Raw genomic sequence first — 22,716 nt, 5'->3', positions numbered from 1 at the left:
GTCTAAAACCAGTAGAAAAGGTGAGTAAAAAGGATCCGTGGTCCATCTGGGTCCAGCCAGGAGCGGTGGCACGCGTTTTTACTCCCAGCACTTGGGAGGTGGAGGCAGGCAGATCTGTGAGTTTGAGGCCAGCCTGGTTGACAGGGAGTTCCAGACAAGCCAGAGATACATAGAGAGATCCTGTCTCAAAACAAAATCTGTGGAGTGATATGAATGGTGGGGCCGGGCAAGCATCATACCTGGTACCCAGAGAAGGGCCTGGGCATTTCTCTGGTAGAAGTAAGAGCAAGGCCTTATGAAAGACCCCTCCCTGAGAAGAGGCAGAGATGACATTCCCTAGCTGTTTGAGCCTGTCCACCTGTCTCCACAAGACAGGCAGACATTCCAAAGTCTTCATGAAGATCCAGCCTGATTTACAGACCCAGAGGGAGTCAAGCCTGGCTTGGATTCTTTTAGTATGTGCAAACCTTCCCAGTTCTATCCACAGCTCCCGGGAAGAGCCGGCCCCAGGAGACAGTAAATGCTCTGATGGTGCAGCAGTGTCTGTGAGCAGATTGTATTGTCCATAATCCAGACCCTGAGGAACTGGTCATAGGATGCACTCAAGACTTTGGTCAGATCTGGTGTTGAAATGACTGCCAGGATATATACTGTGCCCACATGGCCCATTAGGGTCTGCAACTGCTTATTGGATTCAATGTCCCATATATGAATGAGGTTCTGGTAGGTGCTACAATGTGGTGATTCGTCACAGTAACGGAATACATGCAGTCAAGGGTCCAAATGTCCCAGATCTCGATTGTCTAGTAAGAGACACTGTACAGATAGCTCTGTGCTGCCACCTGACCCAAACTCAGTGGCTGAGGCCTGTGACTTCCTTCTTCAACTTTAGCTCAGTGCCCACCATGTCCCAGACGTTGATGGCTTTAAGGGAGCCACTGAATAGCATGTTATGGGAAGACACCAGTGTGCATACAGAGTTGTCGTGGGCCCAGATGATATTCACCTTCTGTAGGTTCTGGATGTCCCACACAATGATGGTGCACTCTGCAGACCCCTGCAGTGTGCACCCCTGGTTACAGAGCGACAGCACAATGCCGTCATGACCTTCCTGTGTCTTTTGGCACTTGTAAGTGGTACAAGTGTCTGGCCACACCTTGATCATCTTGTCAGAAGAGCCACTGAAGAGCAGGTCACCCATGGAATAGACACAGAGACACCAGACAGGGTCCTGGTGTCCCACAAATGTCCCTTTGCAGTCAAAGATCTGCTGAGGATCATAGGATCCAAGGATACCCATGTTCTGGCGTGCATCGATGTGAGACAGCTCATCATTCAACATGGTTGCATCCCTTGGGAATTCCATGAAGTCCTCACTGAGCTTGGTCTGGTTCTCACCTAGGGCATCAAACTTGAGTTCAAGGCTCTTCCAGCTGGTCAATCTTCTCTGAGAGTTTGCCGAGCATGAAACACAGGAAGGCAATCTTCTGGTCTTTCCGAGCCAGTGCCACATGCATCTCGTGGAAGTGGTCTTCGACTTGCTGCAGGAACTCCTTCAAGCCCTCAAAGTGACGGGTTTCTAAGTGTGTCTCATAGGTGTCCTGATTCCCAATAAATGTCCACCCGTACTTAGAGTGGGGACACTTGATGTGATCGCATTCTGGTTCCAGGTCACATCCTCTGAAGAGTCTTGCCGCTAACGGTTAAATTGGCAATCATTCCCATATGGTACTTTCAGTATATATAATGCAGTTTAATTTCCCCTGTTACTTTGGACTGTTGTAGTGAGTATTCTTTCCTACTGCTCCTAGTAAAACTCAGAAGTAAAGTAAGACTGAATCATATGCAATTTTATCCAGGGCTACAGGGAGAAAATTCAAATGTGGGTTTTCTTATTCTTCAGGCTACAAGAAATTATAAGGTCTCTCAAATAAAACAGCACACATTTAATCAGTTCATCTCCATTTACAACATATTTACCCCAGTTTTTCTGTACATGTCGTTCTTGACAAGAGATTAAATGATATACGAATATGCCTTCACATTTGTACATATGCGTAAATACATTAGCCTTTCTAGGACAGGTTAAAGCAATATCACATTTTATGACATTACACTAAATCTGAGTGTGAAGATTTTTTTTAACTCATCATGGTATCTTGTCTGGTACCAAAAAAAGGTATTTGTTCCTGAGCAGGGAACAAATACTCATTCAGAATTTTTATTTCTATTAGGAATTGTTTCTGTTTCCATGTCTCACGGCCTCTCATTTTTCAAAGTTAAATGACTGTCTGACCTCTTCAATCACACAGTTTAGCTGGCACCATTAAGCAAAAGGAAGACCTCTATCCTGAGAATTCTCAGCACGCTTTGTCTGTGCCTCCTGTCTTTCCTTTGGTTTTGATCTTCTTGTTTATACAAGCATCTTTGACAGAAGGAACAAAATAAATGACAGTAGTGTCCCTTAGCTGTCACATTTTAATGTTCTTCTTGGTTTTGGCTTTGTGGTAAGGATTCTATGTTGCTCCATTGAGAACCAAGAAATTAAATAAAGACAATACAAATTACACATCACCTAGTATACTTACTTAGCTAAAGGAGGTCCATGATGCATTGAATCAAATTACTTTCATTGTTTGCTATAGCTGGAAGGGAATTCTTTGAGTCTATCTATCTACCCATCTATCTATCTCACCTATCTATCTATCTATCTATCTATCTATCTATCTATCTATCTGTATCTCACAGGGTAGTGGTGCTTGAGAGTGCATTTTAAGGCAAGGGTTAGATATTGTCCTTAATAACTATTTATGTTCGTTTTTGTGTTTAAGTTTTTCACTGAACCAGAAAATCGCTGAATTAGACTGTCTGGACAGCAAGCCCCAGGATTCTCCTGTTTCTGAAACTCCAGCCTTATGGTTAAGACCAATTCCAGTGCACCCAATTTTATATAGATGCTGCAAATCCAAACGTAGGTCCTAATGTTTGACACTAAACAATCATAAAAATCACTTTTTCTATTTTTAACAGTTTGCAACTAACCCAGAAGAAGGAAAAAGTATGGTTTCTATGGTTTCATACGCTCTTTGAGTATCTGTATACATTTAAGACTTTTCTAATGTTGCATTAGGACCTACATTTCCATATTTTCAATGTGTGAGCTTTTTTGCTTCTACCAAGTGTGTGATGGCTGCAGAATTTTATAGTGAACCATTGTAAGAACTTCTTCTAGGACTTAACACTAGTTTCTCGCATTAGATAATGAAGCAAGGAATCTCTAAGAGGCTAAGTGTTGAAATCAAAAATAATATTTCCCTTTAGTTAACAAAGAAACTCAAACTCAATGCACATATATAGAGATATAATTTACTTCCTCTGTTCCTCACAGCTTTCTTAAAAAAAGAAAAAGACAAATCTCACAGAACATGGGAAAACACTGTAATTTATATTTGCAATATCTTAGTTTGTAGAGAACAGCATTAGCAGACATCATGGTTGGCTTCATTTACAAGAGAGAGAAAAACAGAAACAGAGAGGAGGGTTATAAACTCACTTTGCATTTCTAACTGGTCTGAAACTTATTATGTAGAGCAGACTGGCCTAGAACTCACAGAGATCATCTTGCCTCTGTGTGAAGTAAAGACATGGGCCACTATACCTGGCTGTGGCTGGTTGGGGTGTGAATTTAATAGGACTTAGTATAACTGAGTAGGAAGCCTCACCCACAGTTTTCTGACCATCTTAATGAATGCAGAAAGAAACAACTCAAATCTGGGCTGCACCTTCTGCTAGCATGGCAAAAGGAGGATCATCGTGCTTAGCCTTCCTGCTTATAGGCTAGTTATTTTGCCCTGCTGCTTCTGCTGCTGCTGCTGCTGCTGCTGCTATTGCAGTATGATTCTTTCATCAATAACAGAACTAAATGATATGACTAGGCCTTCATCATGCAATAGGGACCAGTGCACCTCCAGGAAACCTCTAGTTTTCAGTCATTATGAGATTACTCCCACACTGGTACTGTTTTATACCAGATTATTTGAAAGTTAACTTAATAAACCCTTAATATATGTTGATTTGCACATTAAATGTATTTTCAATATAACATTAATGTGTCAATATATTATAAGACACTATAAATAATATAGTGTGATAATTTAATGTTAATAAATTGTAATATAAAGGTATTTACAAGTATTCACCTTATTGATTCTGTCCCTCTGGAAAACCTGGTCAAATACAGCAAATGTCTATCCCACTGAAATATAATAAAAGGTTAACTCTGACACTGTAGTGGCTAACTAAACTAAACCCAAGCAACTAAGTCTGTCTATGAAAAATTTCTTTCAATGGATTATTTGAGGTGACATGACCCTCTCTAAATCTGGATGATAAGCTTCTGATGGAGGCGCAAAATTGAAACTATTGAAATACTTCCAATACTACTAGGCAGTAACCATTATTCAACTATCTGGATCACAGTCTATAAGCCACACTAATAAATCCCCATATGTATGTGTATATATGCCAACATTTATACATATTATGTTCCAATATGTATATTATATGTATTCCAATGTGTATTCCAATATATAATCTAATGTGTAATAGAAATATTTTGATATGTATATACTCCCATATTTATATATACATATATGCATGTAATATACATATATGCACATGCATATATAAGTATGTACATGTTTTATATACATATTATGATATGTATATTATACATTATCATGTATTATGTAAAATATTATGTGTATATTATATAATTATATATGTATAATACCTATATGAATTTATAACACTAATAGTTGAAAATACCCAGGATCTATATATTGCAGTTACTTTCATAAGTACTTAAGCAGATTTAAATAATATTAATCATGGAAAATTTAATAGTCCATTCAAAAATTGAGCTTTTAAATATCCTGAAAGTAGACTCCTATCTCTTCACATTTTAAATGGATCAGTGACCTCATCAGTAGTACAGATACTCCGAAACTGTGTTAGCCACTATGACATCCCACAGGTTCCATGGTGAATTTTTTTTTCTTTTGGGGAGGGACATGGCCAGGGGAGAGGGCAGATATAGAGGGGTATGGAAGTGAGTAGAATTAGGGCATATGATGTGAAATTCACAAAGAATCAAAAAGGGTTTAAAACTAAAGAAATCAAATAAAAGCAAGAAATGAAGCTGGGAAGGAGATTGAATGAAGGGCACCAGGGGAGTGGGAGCAAGGGAGTGGCATATGGATAGAGATCTTTACGAATCCTACAATTGATAGAGGGCTTATACCCAAAATATACAAAGAACTCACAACGTTAGACTGAGGGAGACAAATAACCCTATTAAAAATGGGGTTCAGAGCTAAACAAAAAATTCACAGCTGAGGAATGTCGAATGGCTGAGAAACACCTAAAGAAATGTTCAACATCTTTAGTCATAAGGGAAATGCAAATCAAAGCAACCTTGAGATTCCACCTCACACTGGTGAGAATGGCTAAGCTCAAAAACTCCGGCTATAGTAGACGCTGGCGAGGATGTGGAGAAGGAGGAACACTCCTCCATTGTTGGTGGGATTGCAGACTGGTACAACCATTCTGGAAATCAGTCTGGAGGTTCCTCAGAAAATTGGACATTGTACTACCTGAGGACCCAACTAGACCTCTCTTGGGCATATACCCAAAAGATGCTCCCCAACATATAACAAAGACACATGCTCCACTATGTTCATAGCAGCCTTATTATAATAGCCAGAAGCTGGAAAGAACCCAGATGCCCTTCAACAGAGGAATGGATACAGAAATGTGGTACATCTACACAATGGAATACTACTCAGCTATCAAAAACAATGACTTTATGAAATTCATAGGCAAATGAATGGAACTGGAAAATATCATCCTGAGTGAGATAACTCAATCACAGAAAAACACCCATGCACTCATTGTTAAGTGGATATTAGCCCGAATGCTTGAATTACCCTAGATGCACAGAACACATGAAACTCAAGAAGGATGACCAAAATGTGGATGCTTCACTCCTTCTTTAAAAGGTGAACAAGAATACCCTTGGCAGGGAATAGGGAAAAAGGAAGTTTAGAATAGAGGCTGAAGGAACACCCAATCAGAGCCTGCCCCACATGTGGCCCATACATATACAGCCACCAAACTAGATAAGATGGATGAAGCAAAGAAGTGCAGGCTGACAGGAACTGGATATAGATCTCTCCTGAGAGACACAGCCAGCATATGGCAAATACTTAGGCGAATTCCAGCAGCAAACCACTGAACTGAGAATGGGACCACCGTTGAAGGATTCAGAGAAAGGACTGAAAGAGCTTTAAGGGGCTCGAGACCCCATATGAACAACAATGCCAACCAACCAGAGCTTCCAGGGACTAAGCCACTACCCAAAGACTATACATGGACTGACCCTGAGCTCCAACTGCATAGGTAGCAATGAGTAGCCTAGTAAGGGCACCAGTGGAAGGGGAAGCCCTTGGTTGTCCCGCGCTATGTCTCGCCAGCAGGAACGACGCGGCACACACAGGATCCTTCTACAGAAAAAGGATTAGCGTCTTGGAACACCCATATAGCTACAATGCGGAGGGAGGGGTTGAGGAATAATGTGGCCTGGAAACCCAGGAAGGGCGAATGTCACTCTCGACTGTAAATAAGAAATACCCAATTTAATACAGATGGCGAAAAAAAGACCATAAAATGCTGTCCCTTAAAATTAAAAATTCAACACGAAAAGTGTGCCCTAATTCAATACTAGTGCGTTCTGCCCAGATGCTGGTTTATCTTGTAATGGGTATGTATGCAGAAGCTTTCATAATTCAGGACTTTATCTTAAATGACAGCTCCTAAACATCTTGAGGACAGCTAAAGGACAGCTCAACAATTGGTCCTAGATAAAGACTGAAGGGGTGGGCAGGATTTCTTGAGGGAGGGCCTGCATGGTGGGAGGATGGGGAGGAACACCCATATAGAAAAGAAAAAAAAAAAGGGTTAGGGGATAATTGGCCTGGAAACTGGGAAATTTTATTTGAATGTAATAAGAAATGCAATTTAATAAAGATGGGGAAAAAAGAAAACAAATACTGAAACTAAACTTAAAATTAAAAATTCAACACAGAAGAGTAAAGTAATTCAATATATATTCCTATTTTACTTGAATATAATATGCAGAAATTTGCATAATTCATACTTTATCTTAAATGATAAGCTTAAATAAAAATTTTGACAGGTAAAGGACAGAACGAACAACAATAATAATGTATATCAGAATTTATTTAAAAATCATAGAATTATGAATGTAAATATAGGTATACAGTAGAGGAAAATGGGTAAATTGACATATTTTGAAGATATAAAATTATGAAAAAACCATCAAACTCTAAAATACATATTCCTAATTACTTAAATTTTATACACCTTTTATTTTATTATTTATTTGAATATGAAAACAACTTCTGTTTAAAAAACTCAAATAACATCTTACAATGTATGAAAATTAAAATGTGTCATGTACCTTATGTGTATTTTAGCACACCATGTGCACCCAGTGCCTGTGGAAACCAAAAGAGGGCATCAGATATCCTGCGAATAGAGTTACAGAAGTTGTGAACTGGGAATCAACCCCAGGCCCTCTAGAAAAACCATCATTACAATTAACCAGTGAGCTATTCTCTAGTCCACCTTTTGTCAATTGGATATTTTGTTTATTTACATTTCAAATGTTATCCATTTTCCTGGTTTCACCTGCATAAACTCCCTATCCCATCCCCTCCCCCTGGTTCTGTGATGGTGTTCCCCCACCCATCTACTCATTCCTGCCTCCACGAGCTGTCATTTCCCTACACTGGGGCATCCATCCCTTTCCAGGACCAAGGGCCTCTCCTCGAATTGATGTCCAAAAGAGCATCCTCTACTACATATGCAGCCGCAGCCTGTGACACATTGGTTAGTGGTTTAGTCCCTGAGAGCTCTGGGGGGAGGGTCTGGTTGGTTGATATTGTTATTCTTCCTATTGGTTGCAATCCCCTTCAGCTCCTTTGGCCCTTTCTCTAACCCCATGCTCAGTCCAATGATTGGCTGTGAACATCTACCTCTGTATTCTTTAGACTCTGGAAGAACCTCTCAGGAGACAGCTATATCAGTATTTCTTGCCATCTGCAATAGTGTCTGGCTTTAGTGTCTGTATTTGGGATGGATCCCTAGGTGGGGCATTCTCTGGATGGCCTTTCCTTCAGTCTCTGATCCACACTTTGTCTCTCTGTATTTCCTCCCTTGAGTATTTTGCTCCCCCTTCTAAGGACTGACATATTCATGCTTTGGTCTTCCTTTTTCTTGCGCTTCTTGTAGTCCTGAATTTCATTTTGGGTATTCCAAGCTTTTGGGCAAGTCCAAGTGGATCAAAAACCTCCATATAAAATCAGATACGCTGGAACTAATAGAAGAGAATGCTGGGAAGAGCCTCGAAGACATGAGCAAAGGGGAAATTTTCCTGAACAGAACAGCAATGGCTTATGCTCTAAGATCAACAATCAACAAATGAGACCTCTTAATATTGAAAAGTTTTGTAAGGCAAAAGACACTGTCAATAGGACAAAATGGTAACCAACAGATTGGAAACAGATTTTACCAATTCTACACCCTATAGAGGACTAATATCCAATATATACAAAGAACTCAAGAAGTTAGATTCCAAGGAACCAAATAACCTTATTAAAATCAGGGTGCAGTGAAAGCAATGCTAATTGCAGCCAACAAACAAAGTCAGTATTCTGATGCCAAGAAATGCTTGCTAACAGAAGCCTGATATGGATGTAACCTGAGAGGCTCTGCTAGAGCCCTACTGATACAAATTAAGATGCTTGATCCTAACCATAAGACTGAGCATGGGGACCCTGATGGAGGAGTTAGAGAAAAGACTGAAGGAGCTGAAGAGGTTTGGAGCCGCACAGAAAGAACAACAATATCAAGCAACCAGACCCCCCAGAGCTCCCAAGGACTAATCTACCAACTACATGGGGGAAGTCATAGCTCCAGCTGCATGTGTAACAGAGGATAACATTGTCTAGCATCAATAGGAGAAGAAATCCTTGGTTCTGTGAAGGCTCATTTCTCCAGTGTAGGGAAATGGCAAGGTGTTAATGTGGGAGTATGTAGGTTGAAGGGGTGCACTCTCAGAAGCAGGGGGAGGGGGGATGTGAGAAGGGGAAACCCGGAAAGGGGATAACATTTGAAATATAAATACATAAACTATTCAATAAAAAAAAATAAAGTATATATGACTGAAAAGAAAATGGAGTACAAAGAATTTTCAACTGAGGAATAGTGAATGGCTGAACATCACCTAAAGAAATGTTCAACATTCTTAGTCATCAGGGGAATGCACATCAAAACTGCCCTGAGATTTCACCTCACACCAGTCAGAATGACTAAGATCAAAACTGAGGTGACAGCAGATGCTGATGAGGATGTGAGGAAAGAGGAACATTCCTCCATTATTGGTGGGATTGTAAGCTGGTACAACCACACTGGAAATCAGTCTGGAAGTTCTTCAGAAAATTGGACATAGTACTGCCTGAGGACTCAGCTATACCACTCCTGGGCACATACCAAAAAGATGCTCCAACATACAACAAGGACACATGCTCCACTATGTTCATAGTAGCCTTGTCTATAATAGCCAGAAATTGGAAAGAACCCAGATGTCCTTCAACAGAGGAAAAGATACAGAACACATGTTACATTTACACAATGGAGTACTACTCAACTATTAAAAACAATGACTTCATGAAAGTCTTAGGCTAATGGATGGAAATAGAAAATATCATCCTGAGTGAGGTAACAGTCTCAAAAGAACACACATAGTATGCACTCACTGATAAGTGGATAGCCCAAATTTAAAAAAAAATTGTGTATGAATGTTTGGCTTGCATGTATGTCAGTGCACAGTTTATGTATGTTTTCGAAGAGTAGCTCTTGAAGGAGAATGTCCACATCATTTAGTTGTTAACAGATGCTCAAAAAGACTTCACTAGGCCTTGTGGTACACACTTATTCTCCCAGATTTTCAAGTAGAAGGAAGAAGAGTAGCTAAAACTCAGGCTTCACTCCATAGCAGGTTGGAGGCCAGCTCAAACTACAAGAGGTTGTCTCAAGTCACTCACCATGACAAAGCCCCTGAAAGTACCATGAGAATATATTTTACCAGACAGAATACACTCAATACTGCATACAGTAACCTTTACGTTACTCAGTATTGAACAACGAGCAAGTAATAAGGAAGAGGTATTGTTGTTGATTGATTGAGAACATACTTTCTGAAAAAATTAAACACAGTTCCCTCTGGAAACGCAATTAGCAGTGAGGCATCATGGTGCCTGGGCAGGCCTGGAAACCTCAGAATGAGAATATGTACATGTCAGTAGTCAGCCATGTGGTATCCTGTTTGTCACCTGGCAACCTGAAGGTATTTTGTCCTTTGTCAAAATCCAAACTTTAAGTTTCTAGTGCTGCTTAAATCTTACTTTTATGAATTATAACCAAAGGGATATTTTCTTTAGAGGTACAACTCTGTTTTATTTTGATAGATTTTGCCAAAAGATATTTAACTGCACAGTGACCATAAGTTCTATTTGGATCAGAGTCTGTCTTAATTATTTTAACCTTTGAGAGTGTTACAAAATTTTAAAAATCGTGTGGAATTTTATGTTCTTAGTAGGTCTTGAGATAGTGAATAAGCCTCAGATAGTCAGAGTAGTCTTTTAATATCACTTAGCTATTACTTCAACACTCTTGAGACTTCTGAAAGTCCTAGAAGTCCTTTTGGTTCCAGTTTCTTCTTTTGTAATTTAAGAAATTTTGTTTGGGGAAAGCACCAGTTGGTTGGGTTTAAAGAGTTCTTCAGTTACTTTCTAAAACTTCAAGTAATTATAAAATGAGTTTCCTTTTCATGTTGATATTTCATCTATATTCCAATGCAAAGTCTAATACAGACCTAATATGTAGAGAAAACAAATTCCAATAAAATTTGTGAGGCTATGATTCACATTTACAAAGTGTTTTTGTCATCATCATTATGGATGGTCATCAAAGACATTGAATTATTGTTATCTATGGAAGAATTTTATCACCTCTTTCTGCTTATTCTGTTTACTCTACATTCCATGAATAAGCCAGGATGTTTTATGTAATTTAATTTGGTTGTTCCTGGGTAAGAAATTGAAATTGGTAAAGCACTTCTAAATTCTTCTTGATAGCAGCCTTAAATAATAACTTACATCAGGACAAATAATTTCACTATCTTTAAAGGCCAATTTGCTCTTGCTTCATCAGTGACTATGACATTCAAAGGCTATGGGGTGTATGAGTAAATATTTGTCACTGGAGACCATCAGCCTATGGCAAAATAGACACTAGAGTGCAACATAATTTCTGTTTATTCAGAGAAAAAACTATTTCGATTTTTATTATCCTAATGATAAAAAAATTGCTCTTGCTACATGTTCCAGGAAAAGAGGAAAATATTCTTAAATGGTAAAACAATAGTCGCCTCTTTGGTGAGTGATGTGCCACTTAGTAGAAATGCAGTACATTTTGAACAGATCTGTAGTTTTTCAAAGACAAACATCAAGTAGAAAGAAAAAGGTTATGTCACCTTCACCCTCGCAGTACTGCCATTTATATGCTATCAGCTCATTAAATTCACATTAGGACACTCCATGGGACTTGAGTTGCTATTAGTGCACCTAAAATGGCATAACAAAATCTCAGCTCACTTTAGGAGAGATGGCATTGCGACATTTTGTATTTCATCACTGAATTATTACCGTCTCGGATGCATTCTGCTGTGATGGTAATGGAAGGAGGAGCTCAAGAGACGAAAGCTGTCCATTTGCCGTTCCCCAGGGAGAGAAAGAGCAAAGTTTGATTAAAAAAGATTTAAGGAAGTGAAAGTAAAGCATTAACAATTTAACCCCTGTGTGGAAGCGCTCCATTCTGAGCTGGGCTTTACAGAGGGAGCTTGAGATGAAATGAGCAAACTGTATTCCTAAAGAGCATATTTGGAAGTGAAGTCCACAGGCAGGTGGCCTTTTGGATTCTCTCTTACCTTTGAAGCTACCTACTTGGAAGAGCTTCTGTCTTATCTATTTCATTAGCATCATTACAGCCTCATGAAAAGGTGGGTAATCTCTCCAAAGTAAATACCACAAATGGTTTGATTCTTTTTCTCCCTGGGGATAAATTAGTCCAAGAGGGTAAATGCAAGTAAGCCTCCTTTTCTGAATTACATGCTTCTATCCAAGACTTATGACACACAGTTTTTACTCATCCTAACTGTTATTTGGACATTGGCACCAAGTGCTCATGGACAACAGCCTCACAGAGAAGTGGGAGCGATGGTGTTAGACATAGATAGCTGTTGCTACTTAAAACCAGTACACTTGATTTTGTTTTGTTTTGTTTTTTGTTTGTTTGTTTTCTTTAAGAAATGCCCTACAGAGCGATGGTTCTCAATATGTGAGTCCTGACATAAAACTACCTTCCCAGAGGGGTTACTTATGACCATCAGAAAACACAGACAGACAGACAATCAGATTTATAAGAGTAGGACAATGACAGCTATGTGATAGCAACAAAAGTAATTTTATGCCTGGCCATCATTACATGAGGAACTGTATTAAAAGGTAGCAACATTAGGAAGGTTGATAATGACTTGTCTACAATATACACTTCATACAATATAAAAGAATATATAGTCAAAAATATTTGTTTATAAGTTCCATTATAACATATAAAAACTTTTATAAGGATCACCTGTATGTATATTATAGATCCAGAATTTGAAATAAGAAAGATTACTCTAATATCCTTAAACTATCCAAACAAGTATCCAAAAAAACATAAATATGTGAGCAACACTAAATCCACTCATCAGGAACCATTTACCTATTAATTTTTATGTACGTGTAATATTAATAATTAAAGTAAAAGGAACCATAATTTTGAGTGGGAATGGAGAGAGCATGGAAAGAGTTGGAGGAGAGCGAGGAATGGGTCAAGTGTCATAAATAAAGAAGACACACATGAAATGTAAAAAATATCTTTAAGCTGTTTTGAACATTTAACAGATCTTTACGAGTATTTAATGCCTTGAGTTTATTACACTATGCACACAATATGCAGGTATTGTAAAATTCATGGTTTGTGTGCTTTTCCTGATTTTTTCATAAGTTAAGTAATAACTGAATGAATGTGAATATTCACTGTTCATTAAGATGCCTGGTTGTAGCTGTGGTTCAGTTACTGGCTGATCCAGTAGATAATCATTATAATTTTTTATAAATGCTCAACTTCTTTATGTTATTTAGTGTAGCACAATGTTTACAGCAAGGACCAAAAGGGAATCTAGAATGATAGTTCTGGTTCACTAGTAACCTAAAAATCCTAGAGTCACGAGTTACTAGTGATAAATAACAAATTTTCCTTCTACAATGTAAGGTAAATCTGCTTTCTGATCCCCTAAAGTATTGGAGATCTAACTTTCTATATTTCTGTTCTTCAGTTCTTTCCTATCTTTTATACAAGTTAACATGTGATATCGAGCAAAATACTAAAAATATATTGAGATACATCTTTATTAACTTGTTTACTTCAGAGAAACAGAAATAAAAGTGAAATTAGGTGATTGATTTACATATGACATATTGTGATAATAGATGATAGATAGATAGATGATAGATAGATAGATGATAGATAGATAGATGATAGATAAGGTAGTTTAGTATGAGGAATTAGTTCTTATGACTATGATGGCTGAGGAGTTTCCTTGTCTACCTGGAGAAAATTGAAAGATGGTGACATGGCTCATTGCTTTGGACTGGGTGACCTGCCAAACAGAAAAGCTCATTATGTTAGTCCTAGGCTAAGAGTACGAGTTAAAAAATAAGATATGTCTGCTCAATCATCGAGTCGAGATAAAAGAAGAAACTTCCTCTGGTTATCCATAGGCTGAACAATATCCACCTACACCGAAATGAACATGTTTTCCTGGGTCCTGCAACTCACATGCTACTAACTTCACCATGAAATTTCCTTTACAACATTCAGAAATACTGTTTTGTCTGGGTATAATAGAAATAAAGTATCATGATATTATGGTACAATTCTGCCAACATCTGAGGCATTTTAATACATGGGACTTAACAGGATTTCACATAGAAAGCTATGAGTCTTTTGAGAAAAAATAAGAAGGGAATCTTGGCTTGCTTTTGTGTTTTCGATAGCATGGAATCTTGTGACTCTTTGTTCACTATCTTCAAACACTCTCAGTCAGAAATTCTTCCTAGTTTTAAGAGATAGTCCTATTATTCTAGCCGTCTTAATAAGAGCAGTAAGTGGAATTCACACTGGATGAATAGCTCATGTAAAATAAGGCGGAAGAAATACAGGATCACGAGCCATTGTAAGTCCTAGACCTTTTAGTACCCTGCTCATTTGCTCAGTGCTCTGTTTGGCTAGACTCTTCCTTTCCGTTTCACATCACTTCTAGCAAGGTAAGTTAAATAAATTGTGATTGTACAGTTATAAGATTTTAATGGTAGGATATGAAAAATCAATTGGCCATGAGAAAGGGGTTTTTAAGGGAAAGCAATCCATTCTGGAGCTCTCTGAAATGAAGTGGGTAATAGATGATCATTTACTCAACCTGAGAACAAGTTCTGATCTATATTTAATATATTCAATATACTTTCGGAATAGCATTCTAAATCTTCTTCATCTTCATGTCACTAAGCCAAAGGCAATGCCTGGACTTAAAAGGGAGCTACATTATAAGATTATACACTAATGAATTGTTGACGGTGCCCATCATACAACAGAATTTGAAATTATGTGACATTTAGGTGTGCCCTTCTCCTTACAGAAAGTAAGAAAAATATAGTATATTCACAATGCTATCCCATAACTGTTTATTAATTATGTGGTATATGTTTTGACATCAGGCTACAGAACTAGAAAACAATGCAAAATGTCCACATACAGTTATTAAATATTAGCTAACAAAATGAGGCATTGTTCAAGCACATTATCCATTTGTAGAAGTATGTCTTCCCCAAGTAGCTATTTTATATGTCATCAAGATATGATGCATAGGACTTGGAAACTCAAGGAAGAGTTTCTTCTCAAAACCTTTTAGGGGTGACAGTGATCAGAAATGTAAATAATAAAAGATAAGCTAGAAAACAATAGTTTAAATGAAATAGTTATCACAAAGAATAGAGTAGACAAATGATTATTGCAGGGTCTTTAAGAAATAGGTGGTAACAAATGTGTTTAGATGTAAGTTCTACACTTTGCCATGGCTCCTTGACACGAAAGAGTTGGTGGTGAGTATGCTAGTCTTCATTTTTTCACAGGTAGGAACTTGTATATCCCTAAAGCATCCAATTTGTTATATTTTCCATCTTCATTCGTCATATAAAACAACAGATCATATTTTCCTTTTTCAAGAAGATGCTTGAGTTGCTTGCCATTTGATATAAGTATTGTGTTACACAGAGCAGCGGGCTGCTTCTTGGAAAAGAGTAAATCAGCATTTTGGTTCATAATTCTGCTTGCTACAAATGGGTTTAGCACTAATGACTTTTCTAGAGCCTGGCTATATCTAGGAAAAATGATGAAATTGTGTCTCTGTCTGGGAAAAATGACTTGATTCTAATGCCACTTTAACAGAACTTATAGAAATGCCGTCCTGCCTGGAGGATTCAGTGAATCAGTTATCCCCTAATAAACAGAAGTGTGAAAAACTCTCTTCGAAAGAAAGTCCACAAATGGAGAATACAAGTATCTATGATATTCATCTTCAACCTAATGTATTCAGACATTGACAGAACCCCATGATGCCGGATAGTACAGATGAAAACTATTGACTCCAAGAAAGAATAGAAGTAAATTATTTTTAAAAAAATACAAAACAAAACCATATCTGAAGGAATAAAAGTAATGTTTTTTTTATCTATTTTTCCTCTTTGAGTTATGGTGGAGTTGAGCTTAGATTATTTAGAAAAAAAATTAGTATAGGTTTAAACACAGATTATAAAAGGAAGAAACACTGAAGCGATGGATTGAACACCCAAGAGTGAGCTTTCTTAAGGGAATGCTATCCAGAGCTGCGACACTGCAAGAGCCGCATGAGGGGGTCTGTCATCCTTCACTCAATACTGAAACATTTACATATGAGAACTATTTGCGTCAAGAATTTTACGTGATCACTCTTAACAAATCAGACATCATACCTGAAAAATAAATGGACCCATGTAACAGAGTGCATAAAAAACAGAAAAGAAAAAAAAATGATCATAACTTCAAAGCAAGGGAAGTGTTCAAATTGACTGGTTAAGAAAACAGAAAATCACTTTTGATTGGTTGGTGTACTCAGCTTACTGGAGGGGATATTCAGCAATTATTAACAAAGGTGAATCCAAATTATTTATGATGAGTCAGGAAAAGAAAAAAAATAAAACAAACACATAAAACACATAGCAGAGAATATGGAAGCAAAGAAGAGGTGATGTGACAAGAGCCTATCTATTGCCTGAATAGAACTCAAGGAATATACTCAGGACTGTGTATTTCTTTTAGATGAATATTTTACTCACCATCCCATATCTACAAAGACTGTTGGGTGGAGAGAGAAACATATGTGAACATGATAAACATAAGCATAAGGAGATTTATATAATGCACCGGGGTTTGGGCACATAGACAGTTCCAGGAACAATTACTAGTGTGTTGATAAGGAACTAAATAGATGTAATTCAGTTGATTACGGTTATGAAAGAGTGGATGATTCCTAAGAATTATTAATAAATACAGACATTAGCCCAGGAAACTTAAGAGTCAGGTCATGAATGCACATGGAGCTGAGTAAGTATGCATCCTATACATCCTTTCTCACTCTCTCTCCAATATTTATATCATATATTGACTTTCCCCCTTTTATTCCTACAATAAGAGAGGGTTGAGGAGGCAAAAACCACACTGGCTTCTTCTTCACTGTTCTTGTTCCATTTTTTGCTTCATGGTAAACACTCAAAATATTTGTTTTATTATGTCTCTACATATGGTGAAAAAACTATTTATATTCATTGGTCATACCAAAGGAAAAGGTAAGTTTAGAATAACTGCATTACTTTTAGAAGCATGTTTATTCTCCCAGGCAAATGATATGTTACAAAGATTATATATTTATTTCACTAGAAATTTCAAACTGGATTTCCCATTAAAGATGTCTTTGGGTTAAGTTCAGAAGAATTACATTTATGTCAAATAAAAACAAGCATGTATGTTCCACATATGTTTAGTCAATGTAACTCTTTGAAAAAAAAACCTGGTAGAAATCTCTTGGTCATTACAAATATTTTAGTGAATTATGTCCACATGTGGTCACAAAAACCCATAGTGTGCTAACAAAAGGATTTTCTTCTAGAAGAAAATAAAACTGTGATTTTTTTCCTTCTATTTAAAAAAGTTTGTCTGCTGTCACTCTCCAGTTAAATGATTTGTTTCTGCCATGTGTTGTCTAATGCAATAAAAACTGAGGGTTTTGCAAAATATGCTAATGAGGAAAATGATAAATATATTAATTATCTCCAATTTTACATTTAAACATATTTTCCAGAACAAAATACATAGTCAAGCATATGTGATATCCAATCAGCCTTCCATTTGATCATGTCTTGCACCTGTCTGCAATATGATGCTTCTAGATTGCCAGATCCAAGACTTCTGTGAAAATGTCATGCATGTTAAAATGCAGTTACCTCTTACCTGTCTGCATGTGAAATACCCTACCTCCAGACGAGACACAGCGAACTGTAAATAGTATTGAATTTTCTCTTCCATAAATTTTTATGAAATATTTTATAGATTGTGTTTTAAGGTTTATGGATAAATGTTTATTTCATTTCTTTTGCTGCAATAATAAATAAGTTCTATTTCTACACACTTATCAGGAGATTTTAAAGTGAATCTTTCAAAACTGTATTTTGACAAGATTTAAACGTTTTCATTCTTCTTTGAAATAGAAAGCTGGCACTCTGACGACAAATGCAAAGACACACTTTGCCTTTGCCTGTGCTGTTCCTACCAATTATCTTAATCTGTTTAACTGATGAAGAATAGAAATGTTGCCGTAGCCTCATTTCTGCTCTGTGCTTTCCAGAGTCTTTCTGGATAGTCCAGAAGCTGAGGCAGAAGGATGGTGACTACCAGGAGCTTGTTCTGTGTGAGCTTTATTCTCCTATTCCAGAGGACATTTTCTTAGACCCTAAAAACCTTGTTCATTTCCTTACTTCTCATAGTATCATCTAGGTCAGTCCCCACACTTACATTTCTGAGGGGAAGTATTCGATCATGATGAATATGTAAAAGTTATAACTGTACTGAATGCTAGTAAAAGACAAGAATTATAGTTAAGATGAGCAGAGGTTCTTAAAAAGCCATTGGGCATGGTTTAAGACCATCTATAATAATTTCTTAATGCAAAGATGAGAATTTAGTTCGGTCCCTCTATAACATCTAGAGCCAAATTAGTACTATCTAACATGTCTGTTTTGCCACACTCCCTGAATTTCTTTTACTGATTTTTAGCATCTATACTACATCTTTAAATTTTCTACTTTTTTTCTGTTCAAAAGAACATATCCAGAGTTGCAAAGATATCTCTAAATCTAAATTTATAAAGTCCAGTAAAAATAACATGAACAACTCAACCTGAGAAAACTTTCTATCTTGGTTATATAATCTAATGAAATTACTAATTGTAAAGCTATGTACTTTAATTCATTTACTTGCTCTTTTTGCTTACCCTCCATAGGATGTTTAACAATATTATGTAACATTTGAAACATAGTTGATAGCAACACTTGTGTTATCTGCAATGTGGCAAAGTTTTTTTATGTATATGAAGGATAACTGAAAATCTTCAAGAATTTTGTAAATGTATACAAGAGCAAGATAGAAAATACAGGAAAGTGGATAAAAAGTTAGAAAACCATAATTCTAGAATAAATTTTTGTCCGCAGGGAAAACCAAAACAAAGCAGATTAACAAAACTGGGAAAAATAGCAAAACTGGACACCAAGGTCCTGTATACACAGCAGCTTAAGAGTGGGCATTTGACTGCATGTAGCAGTTTTGAGGAACTTTATTGATCTTGTTTCTTAGTCTTGATGATTGAACCTATCATAATAAGGGAATGTCTTTACTTAAATGAAGGAATGCAAAGATTTGTGTGAATTGGTTAAGAGAGCTCAAAACTATTGCTGCATGCGTTGGAACAACATTTCTTGAAATTACCTGAAAAATAAAACTTAGACTTAAAAGTAAAATCTTTTTCTACAACAAAATAGGATGACTCACTTGATCTTTATGCGTGTCATAGATGGTATTTCATATTACCTCTGTTTCATGTAATCTTTGGATCCTTAACAATTAGTGATTTGTTCTTTTTCCCTATAGGAATCAAGAATACTTGAGACTAGATTTCACTTGTTTTTGAATTTTAAATGATGACAGAAGGAGAGTTATTAGGCAATTATGTATCTAATAAATTATATATATATATACACACACACACACAAATATATATATATATATATATATATCTTTATGTTGTGTGGACTAGTGGACTATACTATACACTCTTAGTTTCTATAACGACTTGTAACTATGGACTAATAAATGCTTTAATATCACATGCTTGGTTAAAATTTGCTGTGACCATTTGGTCAATTCTAGGAGATAACATATCATCTAGTTGGTTTTATTTTTTTTTATAACCACTAATTTTCACAGAAGTGAAATTTTGCTAGCAGCATACCACTGAACTGGAGAAGCAGGACCCCCACACACACACACACACACTTGGAGGAATTAGAGAAAGGACTGAAAGAGCTAAAGGGACTTGCAACACCATAAGAAAAACAATGCCAACCAATCAGAGCTCCCAGGGACTAAACCACTACCAAAATACTATACATGGACTGAACAGAGCTCCAACTGCATATGTAGCAGAGATTAGCCTTGTTGTGCACCAATGGAACCCTTGGTTCTGCCAAGGTTGGATCCCCAGTATAGGGTAATGTTTGCGGGGGCGGGGGGGGGGGCGGGCGGTAAGGAGTTTATAAACAGGAAACCAGGAAAAGGGATAACATTTGGAATGAAAATAAATATCTCTAACAATATAGACACTATTAATGACTTAAAAAGATGGATCAAAAATAAAAGTAATTTAAAATATTATTTTGGCATTCACCTTTTCTTGCCATGAACGGACTCTTGGATTTTTAACAGAAAGAGAAACTAACACAAAATCAGGCACGATGAGACAAGTTGATTTTCAAAATTCAATTAAAAGTAATCAAACGAATCGAATGTTTTTTATTATACTAATAGGTTCTTAATAGCTTCAGACCTTAGAAAGTGAGAGATTTAAGGTTTTTCTTTATATCACCACCGTTGTTACTGTTATTTTTAGAGATGGTTGTTTGTATTCTAATGAGAGACAAAACTAACCGGTTTTTACTTGAGTAGGTGGGGAAGTTGGGAGTCATCTCCAAACCCTTTTTTCATCTCCAAACCCTTTCTTTCACAAAATGGAAGTGCAGGTACAGAGGGACTTTGCCTGGGTAAACAGAAGAACTGATTTCTAAAAAACAAGCCTAATGGATTTCAGTTTACTACAAAAGCAAATCTCTTATGCAGTTTCTTTTGTCAGGAACCTTCCTGAATCCTCTGGGAACTCCCTTTAACCTTTCCCTGAAGATCTACTACCTCTGGCAAGAACACCTAGCTGTCTTCAGCTCAAATCCTCACTCTGATAATTATCATGTAAATTCTACTTGCTTTTCCACCCTCCCTCCTGGCCAAACCCCACTTCCCTGACCTTGGCTGTTTGATCACCAATAAATCTTTCTGCACAGAGAGCTGCCCAGTGTGGTAGTTTTTCTGCACTATTGCTTATAGGGAGAAGCTGGAAAGACTTAGTGAAGGACAAACCGTAATCAGAATATACTATATGAAAAGAATCTGTTTTTTTTTAAATAAAGACGAAAATAAAAATAAAAATAATGGACTAATATTTTTTGACAGATGAGGTTTCAGGACAGCCTAATAATGAGTCTGGAACATGATGATTAGTCATGAATCTACTGTAGGAAAAAGCAGACAAATTAGAAAGAAATACAAAATGTACAGTTTGGAAGGAAAAGGTATATTAAGTAGCTGATGCTATAGTAAGGCTCATTCTGAAAGAGGCTGTAATTGCCAAGGGGATTGTTACCTTAAGGATGGGCCAGGGCTGTTCTAGATAAAGGGAAATGTGCCTTTTGGGCAAACTCCTCCCAGGTAAACATCACACTTAGGAGAGAAAAGAGCCTAAGCTTTTCCCTGCCTCTAGAAAACAAGAAAATTCATCTATCTATCCAGTTGTGGGTATATCCCTAGTAAGGAACTGAACTTGGCAGAGATGTCTATGTGGAATGGATGGATGTTTGAAGGGGTTCTAGACTCTTCTTTCACAATTTCAGTAAGTCACTGAGGCCAGGCAATGTGTGGCAGTCTCCACATAAATTTCTTAAGAGGACATTGTACAAATATGGTAGCATTAGTCCTAAATTCCATTGGCAACCTCAAAATATTGGTGATTCAGAGCTAAGGAGTATTTGACAGAGAGTAACACACAAGGAGCAGCCTATCCAAGAGAGAAATATGAGTGTTTCAAGTAGCAAACCTGAAGGGTCAGAGCCATCTTGTCCCTTTGTCACTGTACATGGAGCCTGAGAACTAGTGTTTGCCTTGCTGCACTTAGACCAGTTATTTCCCACACAATGGCCCCATGCTGGCTAGTTTTATGTCAGTTTTGACACAAGCTATAGTCATTTGCTATAATTGCTCTGTATAAAAAGAAAGCAAATTGCATCCTTCAAACCTATAATGATACAGAAATGTATCATTCCAATATGGATGAATGGGGGCTATCTTAGGTTTACTGTTGCTGTGATGAACCAACATGGCCAACAACAACTCAGGGAAGAAAGGGTATATTTGGCTTACACACCACATCCCTTTCATGAAAGAGGTCAGGGTAGAAACTCAAGCAAGGCAGGGTCTCGGACACAGGAGCTGATAAAGATCGCTACTTACTGGCTTACTCCTGATGATTTGATCATCTACGATTGTCCCCATACATGAAGGGCTGAGCATTCCTCTATTGACCCCTAATTATGAAAAATACTCCACAGATTTGTCTTCTCACCCCCAGAAATTCTGAGGCATTTTCTCAATTGAGGATCTCTCCTCTGACAGTGTATACTATTTGCTTTCTTGCTTAACAGAGACCTAACTACAGTTAAACAGAATTGCCTTGGGTCTCAGAGGAGACCAGATTTTTTTGACTCTTGAACAGTGGCGATACTGTAGACATTTGGGAATGAATTAGATGTGTTTGCATTATATGGCCACAAGTCTGTGGGGCTGGAAGTAGAAGAATGTAGTGGTTTGAATATGGTGGCTGAGACATTTGAATACTTGGTCCCAAGTTGGTGTCTCTGTTTGAGAAGGTACAGGAGTCATGCTTGTTGGAAGAATTATGCCAGTTGAGCATGCTGGCTCCTCCTTGTGTGTTAAGTTGTA

At 37.3% G+C, this 22,716-nt stretch overlaps 1 pseudogene; it reads right to left on the bottom strand.

Annotated features, from left to right (window-relative positions):
* Window positions 1-452: 452 nt before the first annotated feature.
* The window catches only part of LOC116900161, a 32,429-nt pseudogene continuing 10,165 nt past the window's right edge, over window positions 453-22,716 (bottom strand).

Source organism: Rattus rattus, chromosome 5 (genome assembly GCF_011064425.1).
Source record: "Rattus rattus isolate New Zealand chromosome 5, Rrattus_CSIRO_v1, whole genome shotgun sequence".
In the NCBI taxonomy this organism is placed as follows: domain Eukaryota; kingdom Metazoa; phylum Chordata; class Mammalia; order Rodentia; family Muridae; genus Rattus; species Rattus rattus.
This window is presented reverse-complemented; position numbering and strand designations above follow the sequence as displayed.